This window comes from Schistocerca nitens, chromosome 1 (genome assembly GCF_023898315.1).
Source record: "Schistocerca nitens isolate TAMUIC-IGC-003100 chromosome 1, iqSchNite1.1, whole genome shotgun sequence".
NCBI lineage: Eukaryota > Metazoa > Arthropoda > Insecta > Orthoptera > Acrididae > Schistocerca > Schistocerca nitens.
The window spans coordinates 515,213,911-515,229,496 of record NC_064614.1 but is presented as its reverse complement, the minus strand read 5'-3'; positions in this window follow the sequence as shown (position 1 = coordinate 515,229,496).

Below are 15,586 nucleotides of genomic sequence, written 5' to 3'. Positions count from 1 at the left end.
AACCGTCGTCCTCCCGAATGCGAGTCCAGTGTGCTACCACTGCGCCACCTCGTTCGGTGCGAGCAGCAATGTCGAAATACGATAAACCACAATCACGATAGACTACAATCCGACCTTTATCAAAGTCGGAAACGTGATGGTACGCATTTCTCCTCCTTACACGAGGCATCACAACAACGTTTCACCAGGCAACGCCGGTCAACTGCTATTTGTGTATGAGAAATCGGTTCGAAACGTTCCTCATGTCAGCACGTTGTAGGTGTCGCCACCTGCGCCAACCTTGTGTGAATGCTCTGAAAAGCTAATCATTTGCTTATCACAGCATCTTCTTCCTGTGGGTTAAATTTCACGCCTGCAGCACGTCATCTTCGTGGTGTAGCAATTTTAATGGCCAGTAGTGTATATTAGCGTAAGGAAAAGATGGGTAGTGTACAATAACAAATGGGAATAATGTGAGTGGAAGACGAACAACGAAGTTCTCGGATTTAAAAAGGTTGAAGGCAGCGCACCATTTTTCTCCCCTATATCTAATATGTTATATCGAAGAAGCAATGACGAATATAAAAGAAAGGTTTAGAAGTGGGACTAAAATTCAGATTGAAGGGATATGAAAGATAATATTGGTAGACGGTGCTACCCTTCGTGAAAGTGAATAAGAATTACTAGACCTTTATAATGGACAGTCTACGGAAGACAGAATATGGATTAAGATTAAACCGAAGGGAGGAAAGTTATGAGCATCACAAATGAGATCAGTTACTAACTTGACGAAAAATGTCGGGACTATAAAGTAGACGACATGAAGAAATTTTACTGCATCGAAGGCTAATAATACATGACTGACGAAGCATGGACATAACGAAGCAGAGACAGCATTTCTGGCCAAAATGAGTCTAGTAGTATCAAATATCGGACATAATTTGAGGAAAGATATTCTGAGAACGTACGTTTAAAGCACAGCATTGCATGGAAGCGAATTACAGATAGTCGGAGAGCCGGAAGAGATTCGAAACGTTTGAGATGAGGCGCTATAAAAGAGTATTGAGAATCAGGAGGATTGACAAGATGAGAAATGGGGAACTTCTCTGCAGAATGACAAGTAACGAAATATATGGAAACCATTGACTAGGAGAAGGGACAGAATTAAATGCCATGTGTTAAGATGTCAGAAAACAACTCTTAACGTACTTGAAGAAGATGTTGAAGGTAAAAATTGTAACGAAATACGGAGACTGGAATGCATCCGACAAATAATTGAGGAGGCTGGATGTAAATGCTAATTGCTACTCTGATGAAGAGTTTGGCACAGCAGAGGGAGTCGTGTTGCACCATATCAAATGTTCAAATGTGTGTGAAATCTTATGGGACTTAACTGCGTAGGTCATCAGTCCCTAAGTTTACACACTACTTAACCTAAATTATCCTAAGGACAAACACACACACCCATGCCCGAGAGAGGATGCGAACCTCCGCCGGGACCAGCCGCACAGTCCATGAGTGCAGCGCCTGAGACCGCTCGGCTAATCCCGCGCGGCTGCACCGTATCAAACTAAACAGAATACTGATGACTCAGAAACGAATAAAAATTTTCCTGTTGAATATCTTTGTCATAGGCAGGAGTATAATATCGATACAGAGTCGTCGGCACACGGTCCTTGATGTCTTATTCCGATGATTATATGATTGGATTGAAGGAGTAACGCTTTTAAACAATTGGTGGCAACGCGTAATTTTCAGTCTCAATTATATTCATTCTTAACTAATTGCATCAGTAAATTTTATTCTGAAATTAACTCTAGTACAAGTACACACTTCGCTATTTGTTGTTGGTGGGGAATGCCATTTCGCAGGGATAATGTCTGATATGAGTAGTTTCATTTTGGAAATATGCATGAATCACCAGTAATCATCTGTGGCTATTTGAATTACTGTGGTACCATTTGTAGAATCTACTACCTGAAAGACTTCATAACTTTTCTTTAGATATAAGGCTACTGGATAGCTCATAGAAATATTTCTGTGAAGATTGGTGTTTTAGTTGTTAGAGTTCTATGTGATAAGTACCTTCGCTGGTGTTGCTCCTTTACGCTCTTGTGTGTCGCTCTGTAAGATTTAAAAAAATGCCTTCTGAAACAGTATGATGTAGTTTTCGATGAACACACATCAAAAAAAGTTTTGCATCAGCTCGGTTCCGGGAGTTCCGGAACCTGTACATAAAATTGGAATAGAGATCAACATAAACATCATTTCCACCCTTTTCATTGCTCATGAAAACCACACACGGCATGTTGTACCACCATACAGCGAGACCTTCAGAAGTGGTGGTCCAGATTGCTGTACGCATCGGTACCTCTAATACCCAGTAGCACTACTCGTGGATTGGTGCATGCCTGCATTCGTCGTGGCATACTATCCACAAGTTCATCAAGGCACTGTTGGTACAGATTGTCCCACTCCTCAACGGCGATTCGGCGTAGATATCTCAGAGTGGGTGGTGGGTCACGTCGTCCATTAACAGGCCTTTTCAATCTATTCCAGGCATGTTCGATAGGGTCCATGTCTGGAGAACATGCTGGCCACTCTAGACGGGACGATGTCGTTATCCTGAAGGAAGTCATTCACAAGACGTGCACGATGGGGGCGCGAATTGCCGTCCATCAAGACGAATGCCTCGCCAATATGCTGCCGATATGATTGCACTATCGGTCTGAGGATGGCATTCACGTCTCGTACAACCATTACGTCGCCTTCCATGACCACCAGTGGGGTACGTCGGCCCCACATAATGCCACCCTAAAACAGCAGGGAACCTCCTCCTTGCTGCACTCGCTGGGCAGTGTCTCTAAGGCGTTCATCCTGACCAGGTTGCCTCCAAACATGTCTCCGACGATTGTCTGGTTGGAGACATGTAGGACACTCATCAGTGAAGAGAACGGTCCTTTCAGCATGTTGTTGGGCCGATCTGTACCGCGGTGCACGGTGTCGTCATTGCAAAGATGGACCTCGCCATGGACGTCGGGAGTGAAGATGCGCATCGTGCAACCTATTGCACGCAGTTTGAGTCGTAACACGACGTCCTGTGGCTGAACGAAAAGTATTATCCAACATGGTGGCGTTGCTGTCAGGGTTCCTCCGAGACAAAATCCGTAGGTAGCCGTCATCCATTGCGGTAGTAGCCCTTGGGCGTACTGACCGCGGCATGTCATCGACAGTTCCTGTCTCTCTGTATCTTGTCCATGTCCGAACAACATCACTTTGGTCCACTCCGCCGGCCGCGGTGGCCGAGCGTTTCTAGGTACTTCAGTCCGGAACCGCGCGACTGCTACGGTCACAGGTTCGAATCCTGCCTCGGGCATGGATGTGTGTGATGTCCTTATGTTAGTTAGGTTTAAGTAGTTATAAGTTCTAGGAGACTGATGACCTCAGATATTAAGTCCCATAGTTCACAAAGCGATTTTTTTGGTTCACTCCGAGACGCCTCGACACTTCCCTTCTTGAGAGCCCTTCCTGGCACAAAGTAACAATTCGTACGCGATCGAACCTCGGTATTGACATTCTAGGCATGGTTGAACTGCAGACAACACGAGCCATGTACCTCCTTCCTGGTGAAATGACTGGAACTGGTCAGCTTTCGGACCCCCTCCGTCGAATAGGCGCTGCTCACGCATGATCGTTTACATCTTTGGGCGGGTTTAGTGAGATCTCTGAACAGTCAGAGGGACTGTGTCTGTGATACAATATCCACAATCAACGTCTGTCTTTAGGAGTTCTGGGAACTAGGGTGATGCAAAGCTTTTTTTGATGTGTGTATGATTCCCTTATAATCTCTATTGAATTCTCGTAATTAAGGCTGCTCGTCCATTTCATGTAAGTGGAGACCTAATTGAGTAAACAGTTTGCCTTGTAATGGACGTCCAGGTGTCTTTCAAAAGTAAATGGCCTACATGTCGAAATAGCACATTATTGTCATGGCAAATCAAGAACTCTTTACTTTTGGAAGTTCTCGTTAGTTGAAAAAAAAGACCTTATTGTTCCTCGTCCGCTGCTTGATCTGCTAATTTAAGTTGCGGTTTGGTATCTTTTTTCCTTTCAAATAAACTCCATACAGTGATACGCGAATGACCGCTCTATATTTTGTGTTATATTTTAGGAATATTTGAGTTAAGACATCAATCGATGGCGAGATCATTGTAAATCAAGCTCGTATTGGGGCAGTGTAGGGAGAGTAACGTACTGCGTCATTTTAAAAAGAAATCATCCGAGTAATCGCCTTAAGCGGTACGGGAAAACCTCGAAAACTTATGTCTCGGTGGCTGGACGGCGTATAAGTTAGTTTCAGTAGTGTGTAAGTCTAGGGACCGATGATCTCAGCAGTTTGGTCCCTTAGGAATTCTCACACATTTGAACATTTTGAACGGAGGACAGAACCCCACTTCTTCAAGAGGAGAGTCCACTGTGTTAACCACTGCGCTCATTGCTCAGAGTTTCGTTTGTAACGCAGATCAGTGATGACTTTGTGCTATGGAAATGGAATCGAAACAAAGGCGAACGAAATTAGTCACCAAAAGACGTGAACTGTATACCACCTTCTCCAGAATATCTATAGCGAGAAATGCACACAACATTAAAAACCTCACAACACAGCAGTTAAAACAGAACGCCTCCTTGGATCAGGAACTCTCTATCTTAATAGGAAAACAGTCGCTGAAACGTTGAGAAAAGAGAACGAAAAATCCTCATAGAAATTCTAGAGCCAAAACTTGTAGACGAACAACACCGACTCAGAAGCAATCAAGAAATCAAACAACACACAAATACCCATAGTAGTATTAGAAAACGCAGGATAAGATTCTACGGACCGACTGAAAGGATGAACCCAGAGACATTTACAAGAGAAATGGTCGATTTGTTTGACAATAAGATCAAACCAAAAACGGATACGACTAAATGGATTGGGGAGATCATACTTCTGATCATCTCACCAGTACTGCTCTGCGAACACTTAGTTTATTTGCTTCTAAAAGTCCTATGTCGTATATTGATATTCATGACATGCTCTAGACATTATTTAAGTAATGACTAATGTATTGTGGTGGCTTCAACCATTTTAACCCTTTAAGTATTCATGTATATTTTGCACTTCTTTGAAAAAGAACTGTTAACACTTCCTTTATACTACATATAGTTATTTGTATCTTTGAATAGTATCAGTGAAGACGGTCCGTGACTGAAACCAGTTGATATTCGTGTTTAAAACAAAAGCAGCTGATGGTCAAACACGATCTTTATACATTACTTGATGGCTGTGATAGTCACCTTCCGAAATTGTTTGTTGAGATCAAAACAGATCAGAAACTGGCAAGAATTACTTCGTAAGATGCTCGGAATAGAGAAGTATTCAGGTCCAAATTTCACGCCGGCCGTTGGTGGCCGAGCGGTTCTGGCGCTACAGTCTGGAACCGCGCGACCGCTACGGTCGCAGGTTCGAATCCTGCCTCGGGCATGGCTGTGTGTGTTGTCCTTAGGTTAGTTAGGTTTAAGTAGTTCTAAGTTCTAGGGGACTTATGACCTCAGCAGTTGAGTCCCACAGTGCTCAGAGCCATTTGAACCATTTTAGAACCAAATTTCACAAATGGCAAGTTGACACAGAGGAAAAACCAATTAAGAAGACTGGAAAACGTGATCTGTAGAGAGAAAGAAAGCACACAGTAAAAGATTGAAAGAAATATGGCATTAAAAGAAGGCAAATGCCGGCCTTTCAGTAACTTGTGTAGTGCTAATGGGGAAATTCGCAAATAATAAAATGATGTTTTTTCTCTCTGTGTCTGACAGAAGTGCCTGCCGACAATCGATGGCTTTACTAAGATCTCTGTTACCTCCCGTACAACAATACGGCAGCTTTCACCTTCTTGTGAATTCGATCATTCAGATATAATGCAAAAATTACCTCCACTTCTTAGTCAGGGTACACAATATTTATGAAAGTAAGAAAATATTTTCCTTAATACCAGGAATCTCGTAAATTGTAAGGTATTTCAGTCAACTTTAGTACGTACCTACATACGTCAAAACGAAAATTGTGGCATCTTAATCTGCTCCTGAAGAGGAATATTCAGAAGCAAAGACGCTGGAAAAAAAGTTACCATAAGAATGAAGTATTGGATTTACTATGTGACCAGGAGATAGCGATTGGGATAGAAGTTTCTTGCAAACATGTCTGACCGCGGCCAGAAGCATCTTGCAGAAACTGAGTGCCGGATGACCCGGATGTTCCCGAAGAGATGGTTTACCTTTACGGCCCGCGTGGTGGGGACGGATTTACGACTGGGATGACGTGTTCCAGAGCGCTGGCGGCCCGGCCGAACTGCACTTGTTGCTCTGTCCACTCGGGAGACCGGTACTCAACGGCGCAAATAAACGGGCTTCAGCAATGGCACTGACCTACACTACTTCGCAACTGTGCTAACGCGACGCAGTACAAGAAACTACAAGCAATTCGCACTCTCTCCAATTATTGCGCCTATTGACGTACGCCGGCCGCTGGTGGCCGAGCGGTTCTGGCGCTACAGTCTGGAACCGCGCGACCGCTACGGTCGCAGGTTCGAATCCTGCCTGGGGCATGGATGTGTGTGTTGTCCTTAGGTTAGTTAGGTTTAAGTAGTTCTAAGTTCTAGGGGACTTATGACCTCAGCAGTTGAGTCCCATAGTGCTCAGAGCCATTTTTTTTATTGACGTACGCTGAACCACCACACGCAGCCTGGCCACTAATGTGATTTCTTCGCGCTCTTCAGTGTCGCCTACAGACTCGCGAAGCGCTTCCCAACAGAAGAATCTCCTCCTTGCACTGGAAATGATATGGGAAGCGGAGATCGTTGCAGGCGGTAAAATCTAAGTGGTTCTCATAAATCACCAATAAACTAAGGGCAAGAATGTAGGGAGATCTAGAACGTGTAAACGTATCCTGTAAGGGCAGTTCAGATGATTTCGTAAATTTCTACTCTTTATATTTCAATTCAAATTAAAATACACAACTGAAATTAGTGGTTCAACATTATCTCTCTGCTGCTACGTCTTTGAAGTATACGTTCACAAAATAGGCTGCCAATGACTTACGACTTCTTTCATTGGAATGTTGGTAGCCAAGCGTTGAAAAAAAAACCATTATGTACAATATCTGTATTTGTAGAGATATTGACGTAGTTCCTAGGCTTTAACTGCACTGGCTTTCTAGGATTTTTTTCACAAAGATACAGAATTTGCTTACCTTCCAGTTAGGGGCTATATCTAATTCACCCCACAAAAATATTCTCAGAATTCTCGAAAAGCTTGCTTGTTAATTTAATGTGAAAGCTCGTCATTCTTTCTCATTGTCGTGAAACACGAGGCCTGTGCAATAAGTAAGTACCATTTCGTTATATCACCACCGCAGCACTAGTGTCGCAATTCTGCACATTCGCACTTGTCTGTCTGGTTCAGTGTCTTTCCGCTGACGCCATTACAGCCGGATTGTAATGTGTTTACAATTGTTACTCATCGTTCAAAAAGTTTAAGACAATCTCTGAGCCCAACTACTGTGAAGTGCATTCTACAAAACGGTTTTTTAACGCAAAGAATGTTAATGCAACTGAAATTCATCGTCAACTTATGGAGATTTATGGTTAAATTGCAACGACAGATGAAATTGTTAGAAAGTGGGTTCATGGCAAAGCATGGAGTGGGTGGCCTTCTGTTGTCACAGATGGTTTGGTTGACAAAGTGAGTGAGAAAATTCGTGAAAACAGGCGGTTCACAATAATATCACTTTGAAATGAGTTTCCACGAGTTTCAAAAAAGTCTCACATGAAATTTTCACAAATTGTATTTAGATTCATTTCTAAAAATGCTTACGGATGTGCACAAAACATAGCAACTTGATAGTGGTCTGACATGCCGTACCCGATACAGTGATGAGGGTGATGAATTCTAAATAGAATGGAAATGGAAATGATCGTATGGCATTCGGGGGAGTTCGGCCGCCGTTTTGTTGGCAGGACACTTGGAGAATGTAACAGACCTACTAAGGAGACTGCCTACACTACGCTTGTCCGTCGTCTTTTAGAATACTGCTGAGCGGTGTGGGATCCTTACCAGATAGGACTGACGAAGTACATCGAAAAAGTTCAAAGAAAGGCAGCAAGTTTTGTATTATCGCGAAATATGGGAGAGAGTGTCACAGAGCTGATACAGGATTTGGGCTGGACATAATTAAAAGAAAGGCATTTTTCGTTGCGACGGAATCTTCTCACGAAATTCCGAACACCAACTTTCTCCTCCGAATGCGAAAATATTTTGTTGACACCGACCTACATAGGGAGAAACGATCATCACATTAAAATAATGGAAATCAGAGCTCGTACGGAAAGATATAGGTGTTCGTTCTTTCCATGCGCTTTACGAGATTGGAATAATAGAGAATTGTGAAGATGGTTCGATGAACCCTCTACCAGGCACTTAAATGTGATTTGCAGAATATCCATGTAAATGTAGATGTATTGCAAGTCCTTTAAATAGAACTGTGATTATTTATGAAAGTTGGGTGTATCATATCACTCCAGAATCACAACAAAGTTTAGCGGAGTGGAGGCATTCACGATGCCCCAAGACGTAAAAATTCAAAACAACTTTGTCAACATAAAATGTCATTTGGACTGTGTTCTGGAACAGACGGGGCATTCTGTTTGTTGACTTCATTCCCAGAGGTGAAATGTCAATGTGGCACGATGCTGTGAAACACTGAGAAAACTTCGGCGCGCAGTTCAAAACATCAGGCATGTAATGCTCAGTCAAGGCATTGTGTTGCTTCATGATAAACGCACGTGCCGACTCTGATGGTGACACTAAAAATCTTAATGAACAGGTCGGTAGAGAGTAGTTTTATCAACCGCCGTACAGCCCCTATCTCGCACCATCTGACTACCAGTTGATCTTGAGCTTGAAGTGTGATTTTGGAAGAAGGCGCTTTGGCAGCGATGATGCAAAAACGGTGTTTTGCAGAGGCTGTCTTCACAGGCGACATAATTCTATGAAAAGGGCATAGAAAGTTTGTTTCCCTCTATGACAAATGTCTGAAAAATGGTGGCAATTATGCAGAAAAATACTTTCAGAAACGTTTTATGAGGTTTTTTTATTTATTTTTAACAAAACGGTAGGCGCACTTACTTTCCGAACATACCTCGTACTGCACTAAACTCCGTTACCTAGGTTGTCATGAAGCAAAACTGCGCACCCGGTTCACGTTCCTTGACCAGTGGTATAACGTCGGATAGCAATATTGGCTTCAGAACTCGAAAGCTTAGGTGTTTTTGTGAAAGCTCGTTACTCTTTTTCTTCATTCCATGACAGGAGTACCAACTGAGCAGCGTAATGAAATGTTTTACGTGCCACGTACATCCGTATTAGTTTCCTGTGCGCTTACAGCCTCTGCTGCAACGTTTACACTCGTCAGACCATGTTGTATTAGTAGCATCCCACATTATGCTAAAGTAGAATGTTAAATCCGTTTTTGACAATTTTTTTGTGGATAAAACTCTCTAGATAGCTTAATATATTTCATTATTTACAACTGCCATCTTCAGTTCTGTAATTAAGATTAGAGGAAAATAAGAATGAGAGGTGTTCGTTATACATTATCAGGCTAAGAAAACTTAACAGCTTACGAATTTTAAACGTTTACTTACCAAACCATAGAACTTGTAAGACAACGTCCAGTGTCAGTCAGTAAAACCTGCACCTAAGCGGGGCATCAACTGTCAACTTGGAAAATTTTTTATTTTATTTATTCATTTTATTTTTTTATGTACGAAGATACAAGTTGTAGCCCAGAGGTCGTGTTAGTGTGTAGAGTGTTTTTTTGCGCAGTTATAAAACGACAGATTCTTAAAATTATAAACATTCAAAGCCAAATTATAAAATACGAACCAAACAAGTACAGTTGCACATTCATAAAATTAGCTTTCCCGATGGCAAAAACTGGATGGAACTCACTTAAATATGAGAAAGAAACATTCACTAAATGTGCTTTACAATCACGTCTATACAACGTTTGCTTAAAACTTAAGTTGTAAACATATCTTGTCTTAACATGCAGTTGCGATTATGTAACTTGTATTTGCTCTTACAGCTTCGTGTGTCCAACAAGTAAGAACAGCCTGTGCCTTACAAGCAGGAATTCGGTTGAACACTAAAACCTGTGCACTTCTAAAACAGATTACAAAGAATGAAACGATTTGATTATTATATTAATACAGGGTAAATCACCTAACACCTGCACTGCAAACGTTGCGGAAATGAGAAGTGCTGTTGATGTGCGGTTTTGGCAGAATGTATTGGTAATCAGGGGCTCGAATTGTTATCCAATAAACAGATTGTAATAATACTTAGAAGGGGTATGTTTTGCAAACATGCACCTTTTTATAAATGGAACAGTACCTTTTTTCAGTAAGAAACTATATATAGTGAAAATTAGAATGCCAATGGTGTATCTTGCAGGATTGTAGTGCGACTCGTATGAGAGATATCGTATTTTGATAAGTTTCCACACCGACACTTGTTTGTGCCATTCAACCTGCGTAGTTGCTAGGTACAATGTTGTGTTTGCTTACAGTGTGCGTTGTGTGTTCCTAGAGTGCATTGCGACTTATTAGTCAGTGAGCATGTGACAATCCAAGCAGTAAGTCGAGAGTGGACGATGGGATTTATCAAAGCAGAAAAAGCCGACATGCTCATTGTGTGTGGAGAGTATAGAAAGAATGCAGTTCATTCTTGTATGTATGCGGCAAGGTATTCCAAAAACGTCAACCAGCTCGGCAGTTATTTTCAATCTCTTGAACCAGGTACGTGAAAGTGGCAGTGTAACACCTAGACAACATAACAGAAAGAAAGAAGTGACGACAGAAGAAAGGAAACTAATGTTCTTGCAGCTGTTGCAGTTGATCCGCACGTTAGCTCCCTCGCAATCGCGCGAGAAAGTGACAAGAGTCAGACAAATGTCCTACACATTCTCCACTGACATAGGTTCCATCCCTGTCACATCTCTCTGCATAAAGGTTGTAAGAATCATGTTAACTTCTGTACATGGGCATTAAGGCAGGGTGCTCCAGATACGTTATGTATCTTGTTTAGTGATGAAACCACATTTACTAATAATAGGCAGATAAACAGCCGAAAAATACACTATTGGTCTGTTGACAATCACTGCTGGCTTAGTCAGATGGAACGTCAGGGTTCGTGGGGTGTAAACGTGTGGCGTGGAATAGTGAACCATCACTTCATGGGCCTGTGTAACCTCCCCCTCACTTATCGACCTTAATGACAGTGAAAAATTAAACCGCGTGTACCTAATGGAAATTTGGGAAAAGCAATCGTCTCCGAAGTTAATCTGTCGGTAAAGAGGGAGGGAAGGTTTACATCTAAATGAAAGGAAAAATGCAAATGAAACTGGTGGAAATTAATTTTGAAATGGGGTAAAGTTAATAAAGAAAGTAAATGTGCGGCCGTTACGTTGACAATTAACTAGCGGTAATTAGATATTTGAGATTTGGGGAAAATTACGGTCGCCAGTCCTAAGCACAATTACTATAGTAACTGAAAAAGAAAGGTTATTACACATATAACTAGCACTAGAAGCGTGGCAACTGAAGGTTGACACGTGTAGTGTGAAAACTGAAAGTTTGTCAGAAGTAATAAATTTCGCTACACCCTGACTTAATTTAGCAAAAGAATTAATAAAACTGGAAAATTGAAAGTTAGTTTAGTGACTGAAATTAATAGTGAACTTTGTTTCTGAAGCATATCGAAATTCAGTAAAATACAGTTAGTCTTGGGCTACCTCAACAATCATTTCAAAAGCTACTTGAATCTACACAATTTAGAAATAAGAGATTTAACTTCGAACTTGAATTAAATGATTCTGAACGATTAACGTACCAAGCTGAGCTGCAGTCACAGGTAAGCTAAAAAATGCTAACAAAACTCGCACTCTTAATTTGTGCTCGTGTAATCTAAATATTGTAGCCAGCTATGAATACTTTAACTGAACTTTGAAATTAAGGCAGTGAAATTGAATTATATTATTTTAATGCTGGCGTTTGAATTTCAACGACACTCGGGTTCATTTCGGAAAAGGAAGGGACCCTGCTTGGCAATGCAATTGGGACAATGAGCAACAAAGGTTCATGCTAAGTTGCTGTAATGTTGTGATGCAACAATTTTAAAAGCTGAGGTCTGCCATACAGTTCTGAAACTTTACGTGCTTTTAGTCTTCCTTGTTGGTTGATTGAAGGTTTGAAGCCGTCGATCGAGGAGGTGGCGACAGTCACTCATTGTCGGCCGTCGCTGTTGGAGAAGCTGGATGCTGGCGCGCCTTCTTCTCGACACGGTCACCAGGCGAAACGGGCTCTTGTTGTGTGCCAGCTAATGCTTCCCGTCCGCGACACCGTGCTAGAAACTGTTATAGCCAGCCGAGCGCAATTACATGCTGTCCAACCCCGAACGCGCGGCAACTCCCGGGAGCGTCACACAACACACCTGCTCCACTGCACTACTCCGGCCAGACTCCTTCTGCCCCGCGCTCCACGCGGCAGAGTTAACACTACCAAAGATCCTAAACACTTTCGTTCTCCACACGACCTATCGATGTATTCGTTCGATAGTATAGTTTTCCCTAGGCCACACCCAGCGTATAAATACAAATAATATTCACAAACCAAACCAATTATACATCGACATAAATGCATATATATACAAATAGTAAAACAACTACAATATACAAAGACACAGAAATGTTATATTTTCAGGTAACAAAATAAGGAAAAAAAATTGCAGTGCAATAGATGGAAATAGGAGGATATGCATTTCCGGCGTTACACCTGTTTCTAATAGACCGAACACTGAACGCGCACGTTTATGGCAGTATCCTAACAGACCATCATCCATGAATGCTAGGAGATGTTCCTCTGCACTAGTACGAACCTGTGGTACCAACATGATGCTTGTCCAGACCATAGTGCAGTACTACAGCATGTCTTAATGAATTGTTTCCAAACCGTAGGATTGGACGCAGAGGACCTGTATCTTGTCAGGCCTATTCCCCAGATTTCACGCCTGCAGAGTTTTTTTCTGTGGGAAATCAGAAAGACGCTATCTACAAGGACATACCAACTGCATCCGATGACATGCAACGATGTATTGCTGCACCCTGCTCGGCATCTCCCCTGAAATGCTAGCACGTGTGCAGCAGTCTTTCCTTACCAGACCGGAAGCGTGTACTGCCGCTGCCCGTTGCCATTTTGACCACAACCTGTGACGGTCAATTGTCTGGTTACGGGTCAACCTCCACGTGCCGGCCAGTGTGGTCGAGCGGTTCTAGGCGCTTCAGTCTGGACCCGCGTGACCGCTACGCTCGCAGGCTCGAATCCTGCCTCGGGCTTGGATGTGTGTAATGTCCTTAGGTTAGTTAGGTTTGAGTAGTTCTAAGTTCTAGCGGACTGATGGCCTCAGATGTTAGGTCCAATAGTGCTCAGAGCCATTTGAGCACTTTGAAGACTCCACATAACAAGTGTATGACTTATGTTGTTCTTTAGTATGTGCTACAACAGGTATCGTATAAATGTCGGTGTGGGAATTCTTCAAATTGCGATATCTCGTAAAAGACTCGCGCTAGAATCGTGCAACAAACACCACTGACATTCTGATTTACCCTTCTGTTAGTTTGTTAATGTCACTAGGCATTGTTACATTTAAAAAGTGTGTGTTTACACAAAAAATACACTGTATAATTATTATTACAATCGGTTGATTAGATGACAGTACGAGACACTTACTGTCAAGACATTCTGTGAAGGCCGCACATCACTAGCACTTACCATTTCCGCAATATTTGCGGTGCAAGCTTTAGGTGATTCAGCTTTTAATATTTGGAAAGTAGTTCCGCCTTGCGACAGTGTAGGGAAGCAGTCTACTCACGCTGTAGTAAATTGACATCAGTCTTTCCATTGTGTGCCAGCCAGTCTGCTGTAACTAGCTCTGACGTCATAAATGTTGCGCAATACTTTAAAAATCAAGCAAATAACCTAAAACATTTCTAGCATGTCAGGAGTAATACTAAATTAATGTGTGTTGAATATCAGTTCGATAACTTTAGCCATTTTCGAAATTTGGATGTTTTTCTGTAAAAATCATTGGCGCAACAGAAAAGAGCTAGAGAGTTATAAATTTATATGTAGATTCATCTTTCATAATAATTTAATAAAAACAGTACTTTGGGTTTCACAAATTAAAATTTTAGTGGAAATTCATGATTTTCTTGTTTTAGTCTTAAAACTTAAGGAAGCAAGATAGATTAAGTAGGCTAATAAATAAGGCTAGGATGTTTATATTTAAGTAGAATGGAGATCCGCTATCACCATAAGGATGTGAGAAGTTTCATTTGAATACCTGTAAAACTATAGCGATAGCGTATTTCCAAAGGGCCAGTTCAGAGCTCGTCTACTGCGTGCAGTGTAATTAAATTAATTCTCTCGCCCAAAATATTTAACTTAGCCACGTCAAACTTTTATTATGATTACTTACCTGTGTGCTGAATGCACATTTAAAATGAGAGCTTCATCGGCCATCAGCAAAAGAAGCTATGATTTATTCGGTAACTTAATGTGGTGCATTACTAGCCCAGCGGCTAGTCGGGAGAGCCGATTTGATCAGGCGTTCCCTTAGCCGTCTGCACCGCGGCTTTATATACACTCCTGGAAATGGAAAAAAGAACATTGACACCGGTGTGTCAGACCCACCATACTTGCTCCGGACACTGCGAGAGGGCTGTACAAGCAATGATCACACGCACGGCACAGCGGACACACCAGGAACCGCGGTGTTGGCCGTCGAATGGCGCTAGCTGCGCAGCATTTGTGCACCGCCGCCGTCAGTGTCAGCCAGTTTGCCGTGGCATACGGAGCTCCATCGCAGTCTTTAACACTGCTAGCATGCCGCGACAGCGTGGACGTGAACCGTATGTGCAGTTGACGGACTTTGAGCGAGGGCGTATAGTGGGCATGCGGGAGGCCGGGTGGACGTACCGCCGAATTGCTCAACATGTGGGGCGTGAGGTCTCCACAGTACATCGATGTTGTCGCCAGTGGTCGGCGGAAGGTGCACGTGCCCGTCGACCTGGGACCGGACCGCAGCGACGCACGGATGCACGACAAGACCGTAGGATCCTACGCAGTGCCGTAGGGGACCGCACTGCCACTTCCCAGCAAATTAGGGACACTGTTGCTCCTGGGGTATCGGCGAGGACCATTCGCAACCGTCTCCATGAAGCTGGGCTACGGTCCCGCACACCGTTAGGCCGTCTTCCGCTCACGCCCCAACATCGTGCAGCCCGCCTCCAGTGGTGTCGCGACAGGCGTGAATGGAGGGACGAATGGAGACGTGTCGTCTTCAGCGATGAGAGTCGCTTCTGCCTTGGTGCCAATGATGGTCGTATGCGCGTTTGGCGCCGTGCAGGTGAGCGCCACAATCAGGACTGCATACGACCGAGGCACACAGGGCCAAC